Source organism: Hylobates moloch, unplaced genomic scaffold, assembly GCF_009828535.3.
Source record: "Hylobates moloch isolate HMO894 unplaced genomic scaffold, HMol_V3 SCAFFOLD_4, whole genome shotgun sequence".
Taxonomy (NCBI): domain Eukaryota; kingdom Metazoa; phylum Chordata; class Mammalia; order Primates; family Hylobatidae; genus Hylobates; species Hylobates moloch.
This window is the reverse complement of record NW_026652279.1, coordinates 112,048,548-112,072,381: the sequence shown is the minus strand read 5'-3', so window position 1 is coordinate 112,072,381 and position 23,834 is coordinate 112,048,548. Positions and strand designations below refer to the sequence as shown.

Below are 23,834 nucleotides of genomic sequence, written 5' to 3'. Positions count from 1 at the left end.
CCCATATTCAAGAGCAATGAAGTCATGGTTAAAAGTCCCAAGCATTCTAGCAATGAAGCTAAAAGAATTATATAACCTACAAGTCCCAACAAGTTTCCCCAGGTCCACCATGTACCTAATAAAACTTTTCTGAGAACCATTAAAAGACAATTCCAAATTCATCTATCAGGACTTTTGGATCAACTCCAATAAAATACAGAATGTCCCTGATGGGGCTGTTTAGAGATACAATTGCTGCATGCTCAAAATTACTTTGGAAGACAAAAGGAATTTTTTATTTACAAAAAGAAAGAGAAAAGGAGAGGACATTCCATTCTGGAACCAATAACCTACAATGACAATGAAGAGCACGAAGAGGGGTTGAGACCTTTATGCTGCTCGGGGAGGACAAGGGAGGTAGGGCAGTGAGACACTGCAGGGACACCCACATCCTCCACCGGCCCAGCACCTCCTTGGAATCAATGATCCTCTGATTTTCTTTAATATTCAGAGCAAATAATTCTGCTTTGGGAAAGAATGACGGGGCCGAGCCTCAGGATGAGTTCTGTGTAGAGTCTAATAAAAATGATGTAAGCCTGCCGGGCACGGTGGCTCACACCTGTAATCCCAGCACTTTGGGAGGCTGAGGGGGGTGGATCACGAGGTGAGGAGATCGAGACCATCCTGGCTAACACGGTGAAACCCCATCTCTACCAAAAATACAGAAACAAAAAAATTAGCCGGGCGTGGTGGCAGGCACTGTAGTCCCAGCTACTCCTACTCAGGTGGCTGAGGCATGAACCCAGAAGGCGGAGCTTGCAGTGAGCCAAGATCGTGCCACTGCACTCCAGCCTGGGTGACAGAGCGAGACTCTGTCTCTAAAAAAAAAAAAAAAAGATGTAAGCCAAACCTAATGTGAAGCTGAGCTATTATCTCTCACCTGGGCTTCTATGATGGCCTCTTCACTGGTTTCCCTGTGTCTGCTGTCTACCTTCCAGAGAGGTCTTTTTAAAACACAAATTAGATCACGTCCCTCCCTGAAGCTTCTCCTCACACTTAGAATAAAATCCAAAGTCCTCACCTTGGTCTATAGGGTAACCATAGGTGTTAGTTTTCCTAGGACAATCCTGGTTTATGTCTACTGGTGTTGCTCCCCTCTGATCTCCCCATGAGTTGGTCATTTCTTCACTTGATCCAGGTCTCTGATCAAACGTCATCTCCTCAGAGAGGCCTTCCTTGGCCTCTCTGTTGAAAAAAACGACTCCCTAATTCCTTCCCCTGCTTCACTTTTTTTTTTCAAATATCTTATCACTACTTATTATGTCACATTTTTATTTCTTAATTTGTCTGTTTCCCTGACTGGAACTGTGCCCTGGGAGGGCAGCTCTTTGTGGTCTTCACTAACACACACCCTGTATTGAGAGATGGGCTTGGCACCTGGCAGTGGCTCAGTAAATATCTAATTACTCAATGAATGAATACATAAATGCATCTTTGGCTCTGCATAGCGAGTATTCATTTACTCCAAACTTGTATTGAACATTGCTTAACCTAGTGATTTGTAGAACTGATTCTGCCAAGTGCCATTTAACACTGCCAAACCAAATTTATATTATACTTCTGGTTGCTTTGCTAGTTTTTAGTTGTTATGAGCATTATCTGTGGACAATGTCTCTGAGATAAGTCCTGAGTATGGATTTCCAACAGGAAATTGCTGCTCTGTATGGCAGCTTCCCCCAGTCCCATAGCTAGGCTTGAGGGTCCTTGTCTACTTACTATACACCCCTACCCTTGAACTTCACCTCTCTGTTTGCATGCCAGAAGAGATTAACAAGGAACTGAGAGTAAGCCTGATTTTGTACTTTGTATTAAAGTGTCCTGGGAAGCACACACACACACAAAATAGAAGTTACCAAAATCCCAACACATCCAATTTCTGTTGGAACAAGCCAAGCATCCCCATCTTAAGGGTAAGGAAATTAAGAGAATTTAAGAGATATAGTTGAGTTCATATAACTAGTAAGTTGCAATGCCCAAACGTACAGATACATATTTGTCTGGCGTCAAAATCTATGCTGGCTTCTAACAAAAACAAGGAGGCCAGTCTTTAAAGGGAGATGGATTTATTTTTCTACAAAATTTTAAGTAGCCTATGCCCCAAAGGGGAACCACAGAGCTGAACAAATGACCTGAAAACATATTCTTGACTGAACAGTAAATAGTTGTCAACCATGGTTCCCCAATGACCCAAACTCCAACTGAGCCTATCCGCAAGTTCAGTTTTCCCAAGCTTTGATAAAAGGCCGTAGACAGATGGGCTCCAACTACTGCAGCCCAGGCCTTTACACTTTTTTTTTTTTTTTTGCCAACAAATGGTTGCTCCTGAATAATTACACTAGAGGAAAAAGTTGGCCTTCAGTGCAACTCTCAGTGAACTTAAAGTTACCACTTAAATTACTCAAAAACTAGAATTTCTTCTTACAGGCCTGAGACTCCAGCAGCAAGTCCTCTATGAGAGAAACTCCATTCCCCATGGGAGGTTCAGAGAGTAACTCCCCCAAGTTCCTGTTTCATTACTCTGTCTCAAAGCAGGCACTTGAGATCCCAGCCAGCCCTACAGCACCCCAAATTATAAGAACTGGACTGTATCTGACATTGCCAGACTTTCAGCAGTGGGAGGGGGAGGGCTCCACTGCATTGTGCCTTTCTCTTCAAAAGGATTAACCTGGTGATGATCAACCTTTGCACGAGGATGGTGGTGCCAACACTCTGGCTCTCAGAGTTCTCCTTACCCTCTACCCTTGAATTTCACAGGTCAAGCTCATTGGTCTTCTCTTGTTTTCCTTCTATCTCCAATTCTAGCATCTGAAAAACAACCTCACATCTCTGGGGGCTCTCCATGATATCCATCAGACCCCTGAGCCAGTGGTGGTGGGGACAGTTCCTGAGGAAATGAAGATATGGGGTGACTGGGAGCCCAGAAGCCAACTCTGCTGAAAGCCCACCCTCTTGGCATGGGTCTCCAAGGCTTCACATACTCTCTTATAGAGGCTGCTGCCCTTAGGAATGAGAAGGCACATGCTGAGACCCATGGGGATTGAAAACAAGTATTTCCTAGGAGTAAGGAGGGTGTACCCTATATACTGAAGCCAAGCCAGCTCCTGCTGGAGAGGTTAAGGAAGTGGCTGAGGGTCTCACCAAGGAGCAGCACGGCTGAGATCAGCACTTTATCCACGCAACTCTTACAGGATTGTAACAGGTTTGTATAGAAATCTAGTCTTCAAAACACTTTTTTATGCAATCATACCTTGACTTATACAGAGTGAGGTATGAATGATCAGAATCCCCCTTTGACAAAACCTAGAGCAGTGCTGGCCACAGAGAAAATACTGAATGAATATTTGTTGAATAAGCTGCAGAATGGGTGAAAGGAAAGAAAGACTCAAAGCAATCAGGGAGTTGAGAACAGGATTCGCGGGTGTCACCTTTAGGCATGTGCAGGGAGGGATCTCAGGTCCAACAACTCACCTCTTGACAGCCTCATGCCTTGTCTAAGAACCTGCAAGGCTATTATACCCAAACTCTCTAATTACCGAAAATAAAAGGCAGCCAAAACTACACCTACCTGTCAGTACTCTAATTTTCAGATCCCTCTCTATTTTGTATCCCTGGGTATTCCTCTTACTTTCTTGAGGCTTAACTATGCACTTTAAAAAAATGTCTGTTCTGGTCTAGCTGGCATTTCCAAGTGTTTTTAGCAGGAGGGCTTCAGGTTATCTTGTTTGTCCACATTACTGAAAATGGAACTATGTTTCTTTTTAACATGTTTTCCAGGGATAATGGAATTACTGTATTTACCCTAACATTACTCACCTAATGTCACCCTACTTCAGTACATGTTTGGAAAAAACATACTAGTGAGTGCATATTCTGTTCTGTCCCCAAGCTCAATGAAAATGCGTGTTCCCTGAACTGCCTTACTTCTTGTGAATATCCACTTCCCTTCCTACACTAATAGTCATGCAGTTCCATTCCTCTTTCCTTCTTCTGTTCTATTTCGGAGATGCTTCGTCCTCTGTTCTCAAAATTCAGGACTTAATTACCCAGCCCAGGTCCAATAACAGTCTTCTCCCAATGCAATGCAATGACAACCAAGTGCACAGACTAAACCAGATTATAATTTCAGACTTGATAGTTTGCAAGGTACTTTCACATAACATTATCTCACTTTAATCTTCTCAACATTCCAGTAACATGGGTGCTATTGTCCTCATTCTAGAAGAAAGAAAAAAGGCCCAGAGAGTTTAAGAGGCTTGCTAAAAGCTAGAAAGTGGTGGAGTTAGCTTCAATTCAAGTCTCCTCAATCGGCATTCAATTACCCTGGGACATAGCCAGCAGCCTCTGACAGCACCCCCACATCCCAGAGAGCCAAGTGGATGCACCAACGTAAAATAATTTAATTTACAAATCTTTTAAGAACTGAAATAGTCTAAGGATGGAAAAGAGAAACAGCACGTCTTGACATGCACAGTATTTCCCCAAAGGAATTTCTGTATCATTTTACCCTTTTGCAAACTTTAGAAACAAGGCTACCTTATATTTATTTATTTTACATTAAACTGTACAATGGAATTTATTTGTTTGCCCTTAAATATGTTGTTTTTGTTTTGTTTTGTTTTGAGGGACTATTTTTAGTTTGCAACAACATTGACTAATGGGGGTAGATGATGAGCCAAAAATAGGTGACCTTAATCAGGCATTCAAAAACCTAGGTTAGCCAACAAGTGCAGATATCTCATCTGGAATATTTCTCTTTGAAATCACACTTACTACTCTTTGGGAATTCATAACACAGGCCCATCGGAATTGCATTTTCTGAAACACTGTTTCCCAAAATGTTTTCTGGGAAACACAAGATTCACGAGATACTTACCGGGGGCGAGGAGGAAGCAGTCTGTGAGCAAATCAGTTTGCAAAGCTGTGTTTTCTGACAATGAGAATAAAAATAGTAATTATAACAGCTAGAAGAGACTTAGGCCCTAGCAACGTCGTTATTCACAACTAAAATAAGAACAGCAATAGCCAGAACTTTGCTCAGTCCAATTGTACAACCTAAGAGGAAAGACCGAGCCGGTATCAACACTTAATGAGAAGGATTCACTCCACAATCTTTACCACAGAACATTATTTCCATGCTTAGCTGCAACACAGAAAGATCAAGAGTCTGACAAATGTTCTCTAGCACGTTATTCCTTCAAAGCGTATAATATTTTACAGTAATTTTCTTTCTTTTTTCATTCATTTACTGTCTCTGTCTCCTACCTAAAATGTAAGCTCCAAAAGAGGAGAATCGCAGCGTCCCAGCTGACTAAGCACGTGCTTGACACACAGCCATGAGTAGTTGTTAATTAAGTGGACGGGTGAAGTTCCCTAATTAAGGCCTGGCTTCTAAGGTCTAAAATTTACTAGGATCCATCAAAGAGACTGATTTTCAAGAGTAACTAGAAAAACACATCATTCAAATTTCCAGAATTTTATCTAAACTTTTCAGCTTTTCTCTGCCAGCCCACACAATTGCACTCATAAGGTCAACCTGGTTTCACTGTGTCTCATGGAGTCATCCTGTTAGGCCACAATATGGGGTCACACAGGTGTGGCTGACTTCCAGTTCTGCCAGCCAAGTTTGCATCTCTTTGTATTTTAAAGAAACGTGCTTGATGGAGATTCAACCAGATAGCGCCTGAGGACCACTACCTGAGCTCTGCCCTTTGTCCTGTGAGCCAGTCCATGGGAGCCTGGGTTCTAGAGGACAAAGCAGCCCTCAGCTCTCAGCCATGACACAGCAAAGCCTCATGGAGCCCTAACGGAGGACCATGTTCCCCACACAATGTTCCCTGCAGAGTGCCACATCCACACCTGCTCAAACTGATTTCTCACTCTGCAGTGGAAACTTCACTCGCCAGAGTCTTACCTTCGTTTTAAGCAATTCCCTTGAGAACAAAGGAACTCAGTCCAAAGGCCAAAGTGCCAATCAAATAATGAAAGTAAAATAATAATTATAACAGCCAACACTGCTGAGGTATTTCCTAAGTAGAGTCTAGTTTTTGCTAAGCCCTGTGCATGCATGATTATTGTATTTAATCCCCTCAAACACCTTACGATGCAGCTTCCGCTGTTATTGCCATTTCACAGATGAGGAAAGAAAGGCGTGATACATATTAAGTCAAACTATGGCAATGGCAACCCAACGCAACAATCACAAAGCACTGCGTGCCCCATTCTGCCTTCCTACAGATCCAAAACCTGCAGTGACCGAGGGGATAGAAAAGTGGTACCTAGGCAAGGTTTATGCCTCCTCTGGCCACTCAGCGGCCATCTGAGAGGACTTTATTGTATTGATTCAGCTCATCTCAGATGCATATACCATAGGTCTAAATTGACTCCTAGAACTGCATTAGTCATTCCAGACACTTTAATCCATTACTTAATGCATTACTCAGATCCTGCTACCAGAGAGGGAATGGCAAGAAGTCAAGGTCGGTTGAACACGGATGAAAACAATAATAATCTTGAAAACACCTGCACCTGTGAAGAAAGACCCATAGTTGGGAAGCCTCTCACTATCTAAATGTTTCATCATTTGTCATTTAACATGCTTGCCATGGTCTTATTTTTAAGCACATAGTATCTTTGTCTTAGAGATCAAATTTTAAATAATCATCCTCTAATTAGAGTAACCCCCAATCAAAAATGAGTCACTGACCTTTTCCTCAGTGCTTTATTTCAGTAAGCCAGAATAAACACATGAAACTGTTACTATGGAGACCAAAGGTACTAAAGGGACCCAGCCTCTCATTAAAAAATTGACACACCAGCAGGAAAAAAAATGATGGATGTTGTAGTTATTTTAGGGAAAAACGTGTCCCAAATGTTGAGGTTAAATCAGCCACCCCTTTTCCTCCAGGGCAAAAAAAAAAGTTTCCAATGCAAATGGTTTGAATTAATGCCACGGATATTTATAACAACAGTCTGGTTAGGGAATTTATTTGCTATTCATCAAGCCAATGTCCCTGAGGATTAAAAGAGCCCAAAGAAAATATTTTTAAAATAATAAATGAAATGTCTTTTGGGTTGGGAAGCCGCTATATTCATATTCAGCACCACGACTGCCGGGCTGCGTCCTCAAAGCCCAAGGCCTCTGGGACTGGACAATTCCACAGTGCCTTTGGAAGAGATGAACAGAATACATGTGTCCCAGCTGACTTGCCGGTAGGAGAGCTGAGTTTTCTTAAATTGACACCCTCAAGTACTAAATAAGAAAAAAGAAACCAAGAGTGGCCCAATATGCAGATCTAAAAGTGGAAAAGGCATTGACTGTTTCTTTTTTAAACAACTTCTCTGGTTGGGTTCTGGAGAGAAAAGGTGGAGAGGGAAGAGGTGTAACTCTTTTAACATATCATTGGAAAATGCCATCCTCACTTTTTAAAAATAGCACTGCATGATGAAATATTGTTTTGGTGACATGATGCCTAAAGAAGCACTGCTCATCATCATGGTGACTGTGATGGAGGCCTGGGTGAGCAGTGGTGTAGACAGTTGCACAGAGGAGCCCAAATGTTGCTCGAGACCCAAGAAAGCCCTGTGGGGTGAGGACAGCACCAGGCTCACCTGCCCACCTGGTCTCCATCCAGGAGTCCAGAGACCCAGGACCAAACTGATCCTGTCTTTATGTTCAATGTGAAGATCTTGTTCAGGTGTGGATATTTTTGGTATTTGTTTTGATTTTTTTAAAATGTATTTTAAGTGTTTAATATTTACCTATTTGTAAATGTTGCATTAAAATATTACTTATCCCTTAGCCCAGGAGGTGGTGCGCACCTGTGGTCCCAGATACTTGAGAGGCTGAGGTAGGAGGATCATTTGAGCCCAGGAGTTTGAGGCTGCAGTGAGCTGTGATCGTGCCACTGCACTCTAGCCTGGGTGACAGACTAAGACCCTGACTCAAAAATGTATAAATAAGTAAATAAAATATTATTTATATTGATTACTGCATATTTTGTGTCCCCTGAAATGCTATGCCCAGGACAAGTGCCTCACTCATCTCACCCTACTGCCTCACCCTCCAATGTGGGAGTCTTTCGGGGTGGTTCAGAAGAAAAGCACCCTCTTTGTAAGATAGGTAGTAGGGGAACGCTCCTCAGGGAGAGGTGGGTACCCAGATCCCCCCTCAAGGCAACAGCTTCTACTTAGAGGACTTCTCTTCCCTCAACAAACCAATCCAAGCAGAATCTGCAAGACACCAACAAACTGAAAGCAAGACTGGACTTCTGGCTTTGGATCCCTGGTTTCAGACCCTGTCTGACATTTCATCAGGCGGACATCCAAGCTTCAGTTTCCTTCTGTGTTAAATGAGGATAAGAAGAAATCCACCTCCTGGGCTCACTGTGAGGGTTCAATGGGGTAATCGTGTCAGTAGCTGAGAAGCATGAATATTTTATCTATGTCAGCCATTATTACTGTTTTCCAAATCTTGGTTCCTCCACTAGTGACTTTACCTCTTGGAATTTTAGTCTCCCTTTCTGTAAAATGGAGAAATAATAGTACTATCTCTTAAGGTTGCTGTAAAGATTAAATGAGTTACTGTACATGAAGTACCTAAAACAATGTGTACATGTGGTGTTAACTATTACTATTACAACAATCACTACAACTACTACTGTTGTTCATACTATTAATAGCTTATTCTCCCTCCTCCTACTCCTGCTATAACTACTACTGCCACTGTGGCTGCTATTGTTGCCCTGGTAGTTGGGTAGTTAATACAGTTGCAATGAGAGCTAAAAATGGCAACTCCCTCCTCTGTGTGAGAGATCCTTAGTCTATGTTTAAACATTCAATTTGGTTTACTATATGCTATGCTTTTTAAAATGTTTTAAGCTATTCAAACATTTTTATTTTCTACATATAATGCCAAATAACCTGTTGAACTGATTGCCCATTTTTTAGCTGAGTTGTTTGGGTATGCTGTAGACAGAACCCGAGACAACAGAAGAGTTAGTGAACTTCAATTGTTTATAAAGGAGCGGCATAAAAATAATCTTTAAAGCTAAGAGAATGTTAATATTTAGATCCATCTAAGGGAAAATAATAACAGTTTGTGATTTCCTCCCGCCTCACTTCCAGGGCAAACATTTTAAAGGGAGGATTTGATTTTGTAACATAAATTGTTTTCTATATAGCCCCAAAGACATGAGTGATTAATAGTGAGCTATAGAAAGAGATGCCCATAATTAGCAGCTTGGGTACAGTCAGATATAAACATATATTTTGTTTGTGAAACATGCATCTTGAAAAAAAAACACATCCTGCTAGATGTCACAAAAGGGTCAAGATGCTAAGAAAAAAAGTAAAGACAAAATGTTTAAAATAAAATCAAAATCAAATACGATAAGTACATGCATACCCAAACCACACTAAGCCTGAGACAAAATGTTATCCAGGTTTTTAATCATCATCATCATTGTTGCTGTTGTTGTTGTTAATTATTACTTGTATCAATGTTGGTATAATATTGTGATTCTGATTTTTATTTTAATTATAAGGACCTTAACCAAACATGTATCTTGAATGCAGATAAATAAATGCTTTTCATATAATGGGTCATTAACATTTTAAGACTAAAATGCATATGGCTTATATCACTAATAATAGAATTATTATTAATTCTATTACAATTCACTAATATTCACTAAAATACTACTAATAATTCACTAATAATCACTAAGTCACTAATAATTGTTCACTAATAATTCAGTAACATATCACTAATAATTACATTATTATTAATATATCACTAATAATTCTATTATATTAATATATTACTAATCTATTATATTAATATATCACTAATTCTATTAATTCACTATAATTCTAATAATTCTAGTATTAGTGATATATTAGTGAATTAGTGAATTATTTCACTAATAGAATTAAAATTAATTAGTGAAATAGTGAGATAAATTATTGGAAAAAATTAGTGAAATAATTCACTAATAATAGAATTATTCGTGATAATAACGACATAAGTCACATCTGACACTTACTGGGCACTTATGAAGCATCAGACACTGGCCTAAGTTCTTTAAATGACTCTTTTAATCCTTATGAGAATTCCTGTAGAAATTTTCATTCCCACTTTATTGATAAAGACACTGAGACAGAGAAATCAAATAACTTGACCAATGTCACATTTTTATAAACAGAGTTGGGATGTGAACACAGGTGTGTTGAACATCAAAGCTTGCTCTCCAAACCACAGTGCTAAGCAGTTAACCACCTGAGTAGGCAGCCTCATCTGCTCACCATGAACATTCTGTATGCTAAGGTCAGCTCTCCTAGTCCTGCTCCATGCATTCATATGGCCACTCAACATATGTTAGGAAGATGTTCACTCAATTCAAACAGCGACAACACCATGTTCCACCATTTTATTACGTTTGCTAACCAGGAGAGCAGGACTTTTAGTCAGGACCACTGCCTCTCACCATGCAGGATAAGCACCACACATACGCATGGGAGCCGCTCCCAGAGTATTGTTTGGCAGGCACACCCTGCAGTTGTGCAACATGGCAGCCCAGCCCTGACTGCTCGGAATGTAGTTTGTGACTCGGCACCAAAACATTCCAGCCAGTGATTGGACCAGGAGTATACACTGGACCACAGGGAGCCAATCAGATTCTTGCGATGTGGACACGGACCTGAGAGACACAAAAGAGTCTCCTCTATCCGTGAGGTCACTGCTGGAACTGAACAGGTGTGAGGCCTGGGGCAAGGCCATCACAGTCTCTGTGCAGGCTAGAGAGGCAGAAGACTCTAGGAATGAACCCCGGGGGGCGGAGCCTGCAGTGAGCCGAGATCGCGCCACTGCACTCCAGCCTGGGCGACAGCGAGACTCTGTCTCAAAAAAAAAAAAAAAAAAAAAAGGAATGAAGAGGGACAGGCAAGGCACACAGGCAAAAATCAAAGAGCCCACGTAGCCCGTTATAACAGAGAAGGAAGTTCATTTTTAACTTTCCAAGAATCCCCTCGGATCCTGCTTTACTCTTCTGCTTGGTTTCTGAGAGATTTTTTTGTGTATTTTTTCAACAAACCCGTCTTTGTATTTGCCCGAGGTTAAGGGCATACTGATCTTTGCAGGACAGAGAAGTGTCCATTCTTAATCAGATTTCATCAAATGGAACTTTTATTATACAAAGAGCAGGCTTGAATCTCAGTCCCCAGATTCATGTGTGCAAGAAATGTAACTGTATTTTTCCATACCACAGCCGAATTTCTATTTTGAGGGCCCATGCCTGTGACAAGGTAGCAGAAGCCTAAACTCAGTCACATGGGGATTCTAGGGGTTGAGCAGGGCTGAGCAGGCAGGGATGGGGTGGTGGACACTGGGTCCTCAGTCATCTTGAGCCAAGCACAGTGGCATCTGCTTTGATGCCCCAGGGCCCACCTGGTCCTGGCTACCATGCAGTAAGTTCGCTGCTGCCTAGCCCACATTCCCACCTTTGCCTCTGCTCTTTTTCTCCTTGCACTCTTCTCTGATGCTCAGTAATTCACTCACTGCTCCACACCATACTGGGGTGTGAGAAACTGTGGGGTCATTCAAAAACCCATCTACTTGGCTCAAAGAATCATTCTTCCCATGGAAACTGGTGCTATTGAAGGCCCTTCATCACCATACAACCATGTCTTCTTTGAGCACTATCCAGAAACTGAGGCCCAGGCCCTGGGTAAACACGGCTCCCACAATTCTATTGGGGGTTCTGGAATTGTACTTCCCAGGGTTCAGTCTGGGTAGGGACTGGGCACCAGTCGTCTTTCTCAGAGATGATCCACATAGACAATTCCAAATATGTCCCCACAACTCCCAGATGCTTCTTGACCCCGAGGAATCTTTACCCCGCTTGGGGTGGATAACTGGCCCTCACAGCTCAGGTATTTAGCTCATCTGTACCAGGTTCTTCACTTTCCAGAGGGACCTAGGCTTTTAGAACTCAAAAGGCAATATTTGACTTCTTTTTCTACACTTGCTCTATGACAGACCTTCCTAAGACAATGAAGCCAGACTGACCCAGCTTACTGAATGGAAGAAGAACCAAGGGACCCCAGTAAATCCTAGAAAAACACTCAGTTGATATTTCAAAACATTGTCCCAACACACTGCTCTGGGATGCTTTAGCCTCACAAAGCTTGGTTTCGGCCATGGGTTTTGGTCTCACTGTCTTTTTTGTCTAGATGATGTTGGCCAAGCTAAAGTGGGGGTACCTCCATCTTTCAAAAGCAGAGTTGATGGCACTATGCTTCTGCCATTTTAAATGTGATAATGGTAATAACGCATGCTGAAACATTCATCTAGTTTTCTTTAAGTTGTGCCTTTAGAGTAAATCTTGCATTGTGAAGTCTTGGAGCAAAATAAATTGTAAATGGAGATTTGTCTTCTTTTTGTCTCACATCTATTGTGATAAGCATTAAGAAAATGTTTCCTTTTCATATGAATAAGATTTCATATGAAATATTTCTCATTCATATGAATAAGACTTCAATGTGGACAAAAGAATTTATCAGTGATTTATAGAAAATACATCCTCATGAAATAGCACTTTAACAAAGAAAGTAATCATACTGCTTTATCAGAGTCAATATCAAAAGTGAGAGCTGTATCTAAACCTGATTGAGATACTTACTTTTTCTTATTTTCTAACCCCAAAAAGTCTTACATTTTCCAAGATTCCCACAGAGGCTTATACCTACACCGGAATCTCTTGACCAAACAACTACAATAGCTCATTCTTCCCTAGATTCATTCAACAGAGATTTATTAAGAACCTACTGATATGGTTTGGCTGTGTCCCCAGCCACATCTCATCTTGAATTCCCATGTGTTGTGGGAGGGACCCAGTGTGCTGTTCGTGTGATAGTGAATAATTCTCACGAGATCTGATAGTTTTAAAAAGAGGTGTTTCCCTGTACAAGTTCTTCTCTTGTCTGCCGCGATGTGAGATGTGCCTTTCACCTTCTGCCATGATTGTGAGGCCTCCCCAGCCACATGGAACTAACTGTAAGTCCAATAAAACTCTTTCTTTTGTAAATTTCACAGCCTTGGGTATTTCTTTATCAGCAGCATGAAAATGGACTAATACACCTACTGTGTTGGGCACAGATATGCAAAGATGACTAAGGCAAGAAACTTGCATTGTAGGCCAGTGGAGGAGACAGGGGTTACAACACAAAGTTAAGTTCTATAACAAAGAACTTACCAGCGTTAGATTCTGTTTTCTGTGTTCTGTCCCAGTGTCAGTTCCACCATCCTTCCAGCCTCCACTCTGGTGCCAGTTCCTTTCCTCCAATTCTGTCCAGATTAAACCACCCTCCTACCAAAAAACAAACAAACAAACAAAAACAAAAACCCTCAGTGGTTCTTCAAAGTGACAGTGGCGTTTCCCAATCTAGTTTAGGGAAATACTCGTTTCAGGGAATCTGAAAAGGGGGCTTGTGGTTTGTTCCCCAAGTAGAGGGTAAACTTTAACATGCTTGAGTTTTTCCTTGTATGTCTTTCCACTTACAATGCCCCTTGCCATTCTCCTTTATTTCACTTCTCTCACCTCCATCTGAACTCTTATCTATACTGCAAAACCCACTCAAATGTCATCTTCTCCATAATGCCTTCCCTGATTTTTCCAGTCTTAGTAAATCAATCCTTTTTAACATTCCCACCTCTTGTTGCATATTGTAGCACCAATCACTCTGTATTACTCTTTTCTCTGCCTCTCTCAATAGATTGAAAGTCCCTGGCCTTTCTCTTTTAGCTCCAGCATGCAGTGCACTGCCTACCACATAAATGATTGTATACACATTGAGCATTTCATATCAATTGTTCACACATTTTTAAAAACTCTTATTACTTTCTTTCAAGTCACCAGAAAGATCAGGCATAAATTTGGTGTGTACCTTTCTCTTAAATTTAAATTCCATGTTTGAAACAGGGTTCCTATCAATAGACAGGCATCTGTGATGACTACATAGGGATTCCTAAGTCGCTCACTCCATCTTAGAGGTTTTCTTTTTCTGCTCTATTATAAAATCACATCATTAATTTCCATAATAAGTGTTTTTTAAATTGTACTCAATGTTGCTAGGTATCTCCCTACAAGCAAAAGGGAAAAAAGCAAGGAAACTATATTTCATCCCTTCACATTTTATGCTACTGTCCCTGGTAGCATAAGTGAATATTTGTTGGAAACGTTTGAAAAGCTGTACTCTGGGAAAAAAGATAACCCCATCCCAAATCCCACTTTAGAGCCACCCTGCATGCTCCCTGGGCTCCCCAGGTTTTTCCTCTGGATTTTCTTTCCTTTAATAAGTTTTTATCTGCTTCCTAGTTTCCAAGCACTTTCAGATAATCGGACAAATAGCAGGGCTGTGGTGGTCTGCACACTGGTCCTCCTCTACCTGCCCCATCTCCCCTCCCCTGTTGCCTCCTTTTATCACGGAGACTCAAAGGGAATTCATTCACTTTGCCAACAACTCAGCCACTTCCAACTCAGCAAAGAGGCTGACTTATTTTATTCCCTGATAGGAAAAGAAACATGACATTCTCATTATTAAAACACTACTTTTTCTAGCTACAATGGGAAATTTCAGCATCGTATATCCCCCAAACATTTTGATTTTTAGTTAAATGGTATGTTTCCTCCACATTGTAAACCCTCCTCTGACATGCATGTAACACACACACACACACACACGCACACGCACACACAGTTTCTCATGGAGCTCTAAACAGCCTGCCCTCCACCTTCCCCTTCTTTCCTATTCCCCTCTCCCCGACTCTCCAGGTCTGCCCCCTGGCAATCCGGTGTAGCTCGTCAACCCTGCAAGCTCGTCCTCCTTGGTGCCTTCATGCCTGTGATTTCTATCCTCATCTTCAGGCTTCCAAACACAGCTCAGGTCTCCTCCATAAAGCCTTCCTTCACTGACTACATTACACAGTGACCCTTCTCTAAAGCACAATGTATTTTAATGCTCTAGTGCCTATGTTAGCCTTTATTCCAAACATTTCTAGCCTTATGTTCATTGTTATGTCTTGACTATCCAACCAGTCAAGCAGTGAGCTGGAGGGAGGGCATGAGCTCTGTCGTCAAGCAGCTATTAGTTTTGGATCCTCATCTCTGAGCTACAAGATGCTCAGTTTTATTTTGTTTTAAATAAAGAAATTAATAACACCCTCACCCCTTGCAAAATCTAACGTTTCTATGAGCATTAAACGAGGTCTCCCATGTGAAGCACCTGGACTTCATGCCCTTCATGAACTATCTTACTGCTTCCCTGACAGCAGGACCATGTCTTACCCCAGTCCTGGGTCCAAGGAATGCCTAGCACAGTAAAGCACAATGTTATCAGAAGCAATGGTTGAAATGCCCAGAATTAACAAAAAGCTGGAAACATAATCCTCCTTGGCAAGGAAATTAGACAAATCTTTAACCATTCAAATCAGTGTGCCTCTAGAAGTGAAATGGAACATGAAATAGCATAAAAAAGCAGATAATCACAACACACAGATCATTTCTACGCTTAGAAGCCTATTTTACTGAGCACACATAGAAAAACAAATGTCTAACACCTTTGGCAAAGGCTGCCTGGAGTCCCACAGGGGTATGCATGAAAAAGCCTCCTGCCTTTTTAACTAACCGAGTTCTGACTAGGATCTACAATGTGTCAGATCAAAAGGCAGGGATTTAAAATACTACAATTGACATTAAGTGCATTTATTTTGTTTCTATGTGAGTCAGAAAATGCGGCACCGTTAAGCTACAGACGTTTGCAGGCTAAGTCTTCTCCTTAACCTCAGGAGTCAGGACAAAAACAACAGGCCCTTAGTTTGAGTCTTCTCAGCTACACAATGGGTGTGAGGTGAGTGACTATTTCCAATTTGCATGATTCCTATAACTTCCCATCATGAAATGGAGGAAAATACCATTCATCCACATAAGAAGTCTCACTGAAAAGCGAAGCACTTCTCTCTATTTACTTAAGCACTGGGCTAGAATACAGAGAAGTACAATAAATTCTAAACATGGTGCACATCTGGTCCAAAAACCACAATCAGTTTATTGCTGCATCTGAAACATTTTCAGCAACTGTCATATAATACATTTTCACACATTTCTAACAAGACATTTTCTTGGAAACAAAATAGACAGGTATATCTGTCAGTTCCATTTCTTGCAAACGAAACAGAAAAAATGTTTGGCTCAGATGTCTGTACCATCTTTGGAGCAGTGTAGCTATCATATGAGGAGGGTATTAGTCAAAGATGCCAAAAGCTCGGCAGTTAATTCCAAAGAGTGGAATTACTGGCTATACAGAAAAATAAGATATATGCATGTATGTATGCACCTCCCTTCTTTCCCATTCCAACAGAACCATTTATTGCACTTACTTGAAAGAGATGTACCAGGGTCTTGTTAAACCCATCTATCTCCCAGTATGAAAATACTGCGCTCCCTATTAAGTAGAATCTTCTCATCCCTGTGGCTCTTTGAGCAGAACTTTATTCAACATTTTATTAAAAATTAAAATGCAATTGAAATCACATTAAGATGCTTAAAAGCTCCACATTTTTACCCTAAACCCCTCATGGGCATTCACAAGGAGAGAACAGAAAGGTATCTGATAGCCAGAGAGCCCCAAACCCAATAAAGAAGGCTGCCAAAATGTCCCAATATAGGCCCCAGTGAAACCATGTACTGGCTCACTGTTGGCTGCATAATCTGCCTTTAAGCACTTTCTCCTCTGCAAAAACCCCAGGACTCCTTTAAGAGCCATGTCTCAGCACACAAAACTTTCAAGTGACTCACCCTTCCCTCCCCCTTCCCTGGCCCAGCCCCGCAGCCCCTCGCACCAGCCATGCAGTCTTTGACCTTTCCTGATAACACACTCACAGCTCATTCTGCCTGCAGGGCAGACAAGAAACGCACAGGGGCAAGATTACTGAAGCTTTGACAACATTCATAAAAAGAATGGACATAGTCAACCCCCTTGCACACTTCTGAGCCTTTGCCTGTGTGGCTGCCTCCACCAGGAATGCCCTGGCTGACTTTGCCTGGCGAATGACTCATCGTGCTTCGCAGCTCAGTTCAACTAGGGCTTTTTGGTGACAGCTTTCCCTGACACCCCTTCCCTTACTGAATGAGGTGGTCCATCCTCTGGCATGGGGCGGAGCATCCCATACATCCTGCTCCCACTCCAACCTATTGCACTGGTATCCAATAGAAGGCAATATGTGTCACTGTGTCTCCCGCACCAGCCTGCAAGCTCCTTTAGGCAGGGCCTTGGTCATGTTCTTGTATCCCCAGCCCCTGGGATACCGACTTTTATATGGAAGGGACTCAGCAAATGTTTACTGAATAAAAGAATAACAGCAGCAATCCAGAAAATTCCTGACCGTGCCCAGACTGAAGGGCTCCAGTTGCTTCTCCATGAACAAAAAAGAGAACCTCAGGAAACGGCCAGTTGAAAGTTTTCAGATCTTTCAACCAACAAGAGCTGATGGTAAGGATGTCCAATGGACTGTACGAACATGAAGGAGGAAAATGTATGCTTTCTCAAGCTGGGCTTGAAGTCTTGCTATTAGAATTAGAGAAATATGAAAGTGATAAAGCAGACCACCCAAGAGAAGGGAATTTGGGGGAATGCAGTGAATAGGAGACTGAAGGGTGAGCACTCTCCACTCTGAAAGACGGCAGGTGAATGAGAGGCCAGGATCCAGGTGAGAAACCAGGGCAGGGGAAAGTGGGACAAGGATTTATCTGTCAAATTACAGCACCCTAGAATGGCAAAGGGTCTCTTGAATATAAAAAGAGGTACATTCAGGAAAAATTTTAAAAGACTCTCCCCATGTGAGCAGATTAGTTTAAAAGACAAGCACAGAAGGGACTGAGGCCCACAGAAAGAAGGAACCCCATATGGTGCTCATTTGAGTTGAACAAAGGGACCTGCACTGATGAATATATATGAGGCTGGTCCCGTACCTAAGTTCCCATCCGGAAGAGAAGTCAGAGGAAAACAGAGAACTTCAGAAGAGCTTGGTGAGTGCCGACAGGCTCACACACACGGGGCTGTGGGAGCCCACAGCCCACAATGCGCAGCTCTGAGAAACACATCATGTTCCGCCTCTGGGGCAGTGTCCTCACAGCAATGCAGATGTGTTTGAAGGCGAACGCCTAGCAGCAGCTGAAATAACCAAAAACAAGGTAGTAAATGGCTGCCCTGGGCCAATACAGGGACAAATTGGCAAAGTAGAATGTTCCTCGCAGAGTTCTCCAAACATTTGAGAATTCTACCACCTCTCCTGAGGTGCCGTGGAAAAGGCGAAGTGGAAAGGTAGAGCCTGTTAAAATTTTATATGGTTTCTGAAGCATCTTAATTTTTAATAAAAAGTTCTTAATAATGTTCTGGATAAAAGACTGTGGTACTTAAAAGATTCTTTTTATAATGCCAAACTCTTTGTGCAATGTATGTATATATTTTTTAAAAGACCATAGTCTGGCAAATACTGACAGCCTGTAACACATACCACATTCTCCTTCCGCTTACTCCACCACCTCATACTGTGGCCAAGGGCAAATCCATTCAATTCTCTGGCCTGACTTAGCTTCACTTCAAGGTGAGGAGTTTAAAGTGAAATGTAACACAGTGGTAGTTTCCAACAGCCTTTGCCACTGAAATGTGTTCATCCCGCTGACATTGTTTAACCCTGGCTTTTGGTACATTCTGGAAGGCCCAAGCATGTGAAGAGACATGCATCTTAGGCACATTTCCAGGGACGAAGGCTATCTGGGGGTCGGCAGTCCCAACTGAATAAGACAGCTACTAGTAAGTGGAGGATGGAATCCCTGATGCTCTCCTCTCCTTCAATTAGTGCTTCGCAATTTTTAGAGTGCCTTCTTTGAGGCTTGGAGAAGTTGTTTGATTCACCAAGATTCTGCAGCTTCGTGCCAGGGCCAGACACTTCACAGACTTTCTTCCTGCAGGGTGAGGCTCTGAAGACAACCTTACTGCGACACCTGTGGCCCAGGTTGGTTCAACAGTGAAGTGTACCAAGGAGCAGCTCAACTCTGCAGCTGTTCGGAAGTGGCCCTCGAGCTAGACTCAGAGGAGGAAGAGACCAGGGGAAACTGTCATAGCAAAGGCATCAATGCAGCATGGATTGAGCACTGTGTTCAAAGAACACAGTGCTTTCTCAGCCTTCCTCAGCACAGGAGACAGGTGGTCCCAGAGCATGGTTGGGAATCAGAAGTGGAAAGCCAGGTTGTAGAAGACCAAACATTTAATTTTTTTTTCCTTTTTTTTTAAATTATTATACTTTAGGTTTTAGGGTACATGTGCACAATGTGCAGGTTTGTTACATATGTATCCATGTGCCATGTTGTTTTGCTGCACCCATTAACTCCTCATTTAGCATTAGGTATATCTCCTAATGCTGTCCCTCTCCCCTCCCCCCACCCCACAACAGTCCCCGGAGTGTGATGTTCCCCTTCCTGTGTCCATGAGTTCTCATTGTTCAATTCCCACCTATGAGTGAGAACATGCGGTGTTTGGTTTTTTGTCCTTGCGATAGTTTACTGAGAACGATGTTTTCCAGTTTCATCCATGTCCCTACAAAGGACACGAACTCATCATTTTTTATGGCTGCATAGTATTCCATGGTGTATATGTGCCACATTTTCTTAATCCAGTCTATCGCTGTTGGACATTTGGGTTGGTTCCAACTCTTTGCTATTGTGAATAGTGCTGCAATAAACATACGTGTGCATGTGTCTTCATAGCAGCATGATTTATAGTCCTTTGGGTATATACCCAGTAATGGGATGGCTGGGTCAAATGGTATTTCTAGTTCGAGATCCCTGAGGAATCGCCACACTGACTTCCACAATGGTTGAACTAGTTTACAGTCCCACCAACAGTGTAAAAGTGTTCCTATTTCTCCACATCCTCTCCAGCACCTGTTGTTTCCTAATTTTTTAATGATGGCCATTCTAACTGGTGTGAGATGGTATCTCAATGTGGTTTTGATTTGCATTTCTCTGATGGCCAGTGATGATGAGCATATTTTCATGTGTTTTCGGGCTGCATAAATGTCTTCTTTTGAGAAGTGTCTTTTCATGTCCTTCGCCCACTTTTTGATGGGGTTGTTTGTTTTTTTCTTGTAAATTTGTTTGAGTTCATTGTAGATTCTGGATATTAGCCCTTTGTCAGATGAGTAGGTTGCAAAAATTTTCTCCCATTCTGTAGGTTGCCTGTTCACTCTGATGGTAGTTTCTTTTGCTGTGCAGAAGCTCTTTAGTTTAATTAGATCCCATTTGTCAATTTTGGCTTTTGTTGCCATTGCTTTTGGTGTTTTAGACATGAAGTCCTTGCCCATGCCTATGTGTCCTGAATGGTATTGCCTAGGTTTTCTTGTGGGATTTTAATGGTTTTAGGTCTAATATTTAAGTCTTTAATCCATCTTGAATTAATTTTTGTATAAGGTGTAAGGAAGGGATCCAGCTTCAGCTTTCTACATATGGCTAGCCAGTTTTCCCAGCACCATTTATTAAATAGGGAATCCTTTCCCCATTTCTTGTTTTTGTCAGGTTTGTCAAAGATCAAATAGTTGTAGATATGCGGCATCATTTCTGAGGGCTCTGTTCTGTTCCATTGATCTATATCTCTGTTGTGGTACCAGTACCATGCTGTTTTGGTTACTGTAGTTTTGTAGTATAGTTTGAAGTCAGGTAGCGTGATGCCTCCAGCTTTGTTCTTTTGGCTTAGGATTGACTTGGCGATGCGGGCTCTTTTTTGGTTCCATATGAACTTTAAAGTAGTTTTTTCCAATTCTGTGAAGAAAGTCATTGGTAGCTTGATGGGGATGGCATTGAATCTATAAATTACCTTGGGCAGTATGGCCATTTTCACGACATTGATTCTTCCAACCCATGAGCATGGAATGTTCTTCCATTTGTTTGTATCCTCTTTGATTTCATTGAGCAGTGGTTTGTAGTTCTCCTTGAAGAGGTCCTTCACATCCCTTGTAAGTTGGATTCCTAGGTATTTTATTCTCTTTGAAGCAATTGTGAATGGGAGTTCACTCATGATTTGGCTCTCTGTTTGTCTGTGATTGGTGTACAAGAATGCTTGTGATTTTTGTACATTGATTTTGTATCCTGAGACTTTGCTGAAGTTGCTAATCAGCTTAAGGAGATTTTGGGCTGAGACGATGGGGTTTTCTAGATATACAATCATGTCATCTGCAAACAGGGACAATTTGACTTCCTCTTTTCCTAATTGAATACCCTTTATTTCCTTCTCCTGCCTGATTGCTCTGGCCAGAACTTCCAGCACTATGTTGAATAGGAGTGGTGAGAGAGGGCATCCCTGTCTTGTGCCAGTTTTCAAAGGGAATGCTTCCAGTTTTTGCCCATTCAGTATGATATTGGCTGTGGGTTTGTCAAAGATAGCTCTTATTATTTTGAGATACGTCCCATCAATACCTAATTTATTGAGAGTTTTTAGCATGAAGAGTTGTTGAATTTTGTCAAAGGCCTTTTCTGCATCTATTGAGATAATCATGTGGTTTTTGTCTTTGGTTCTGTTTATATACTGGATTACATTTATTGATTTGCATATGTTGAACCAGCCTTGCATCCCAGGGATGAAGCCCACTTGATCATGGTGGATAAGCTTTTTGATGTGCTGCTGGATTCAGTTTGCCAGTATTTTATTGAGGATTTTTGCATCAATGTTCATCAAGGATATTGGTCTGAAATTCTCTTTTTTGGTTATGTCTCTGCCAGGCTTTGGTATGAGGACGATGCTGGCTTCATAAAATGTGTTAGGGAGGATTCCCTCTTTTTCTATCGATTGGAATAGTTTCAGAAGAAATGGTACCAGTTCCTCCTTGTACCTCTGGTAGAATTTGGCTGTGAATCCATCAGGTCCTGGACTCTTTTTGGTTGGTAAGCTATTGATTATTGCCACAATTTCAGAGCCTGTTATTGGTCTATTCAGAGATTCAACTTCTTCCTGGTTTAGTCTTGGGAGGGTGTATTTGTCGAGGAATTTATCCATTTCTTCTAGATTTTCTAGTTTATTTGCATAGAGGTGTTTGTAGTATTCTCTGATGGTAGATTGTATTTCTGTGGGGTCGGTGGTGATATCCCCTTTTTCATTTTTTATTGCATCTATTTGATTCTTCTCTCTTTTCTTCTTTATTAGTCTTGCTAGTGGTCTATCAATTTTGTTGATCTTTTCAAAAAACCAGCTCCTGGATTCATTAATTTTTTGAAGGGTTTTTTGTGTCTCTATTTCCTTCAACATTAGACAGATCAACAAGACAGAAAGTTAACAAGGATATCCAGGAATTGAACTCAGCTCTGCACAAGGTGGACCTAATAGACATCTACAGAACTCTCCACCCCAAATCAACAGAATATACATTTTTTTCAGCACCACACCACATCTACTCCAAAATTGACCACATAGTTGGAAGTAAAGCTCTTCTCAGCAAATGTAAAAGAACAGAAATTATAACAAACTGTCTCTCAGACCACAGTGCAATCAAACTAGAACTCAGGATTAAGAAACTCACTCAAAACCGCTCAACTACATGGAAACTGAACAATCTGCTCCTGAATGACTATTGGGTACATAATGAAATGAAGGCAGAAATAAAGATGTTCTTTGAAACCAACGAGAACAAAGACACAACATACCAGAATCTCTGGGACACATTCAAAGCAGTGTGTAGAGGGAAATTCATAGCACTAAATGCCCACAAGAGAAAGCAGGAAAGATCCAGAATTGACACCCTAACATCACAATTAAAAGAACTAGAAAAGCAAGAGCAAACACATTCAAAAGCTAGCAGAAGACTAGAAATAACATTTAATTTTTGAGTGTGTGTGTGTGTGTGTGTGTGTGTGTGTGTGTGTGTGTGTGTGGAGACAGAGTCTTGCTATATTGCCCAGGCTAGACTCAACCTCCTGACCTCAAGCAAACCTTGGAACCTGGCTACAGGCTCACACTGCCATGCCTACCTTCCCCAACTTGGCCAAACATTTTAGGAGGAGAACATTACATTTCATGGGAACTAAGGATTGGGGAATTGCTAAGAGTTTAAACTTAAAGAGTAGAGTAAATATGTCATTCACTTAGAAAAGGAGTCAGTTGGTTGCATTTTATTACCTTTTATTTGAGGAAGAAATGTCAAGGATGCTGGGAAAGGCAGGGTTCCCTCAACAACAAACCCTGCGAAAGCAATGGATTTTTCCAAGCTATTGGTATCCCGTTTGTGAAATTTGATTTTCTTTTTTGCTTCTTGAATTCATATTGTGAGTTTCAAAAGTCTCTTCTTAAGAAAAAATTTGATTTTTCTTCAAAGGACTAAGAAGTTAACAATATCCTGTGAACACAGAGCAAACACACCAAACTTGAGAAAGAAAACCAAATGACAAGGAAATGGGAATGTTCACATTTACTCACACATATGGAACTTGACTCATTTTCTAAGCAAGCAACACATTGATCCCACTCTATAATTTAGCATTTTTGTGCCTCAATGTTCTTATCTATAAAGAAGGAAAAATAATAGTACCTACCCATGGGTTGTTGCAGGGATTAAATAACTCACTGTATATAAATACTTGGCACAGTGGCCAGGATAATAAATGATAAATAAACGTTAGCTATTATTCTTATTCCAATGAGTGCTTTGGTTTGTATAAATCATAAAAAGCGATCCTTGCACACATGGGTGCAAGCAG

The 23,834-nt window shown here is 41.4% G+C and overlaps 1 long non-coding RNA gene across 1 annotated transcript in view; it reads right to left on the bottom strand.

Annotated features, from left to right (window-relative positions):
- The window catches only part of LOC116467291 (uncharacterized), a 106,416-nt gene that overhangs the window by 4,972 nt on the left and 77,610 nt on the right, over positions 1-23,834 (bottom strand). Inside the window, exons 4-6 of the long non-coding RNA XR_009213267.1 lie at positions 23,257-23,473; positions 13,290-13,403; positions 4,913-4,966 (exon numbers count right to left, since the gene is read on the bottom strand). This is a non-coding gene — a long non-coding RNA (uncharacterized LOC116467291). The remainder of the gene's footprint in view (positions 1-4,912; positions 4,967-13,289; positions 13,404-23,256; positions 23,474-23,834) is intronic.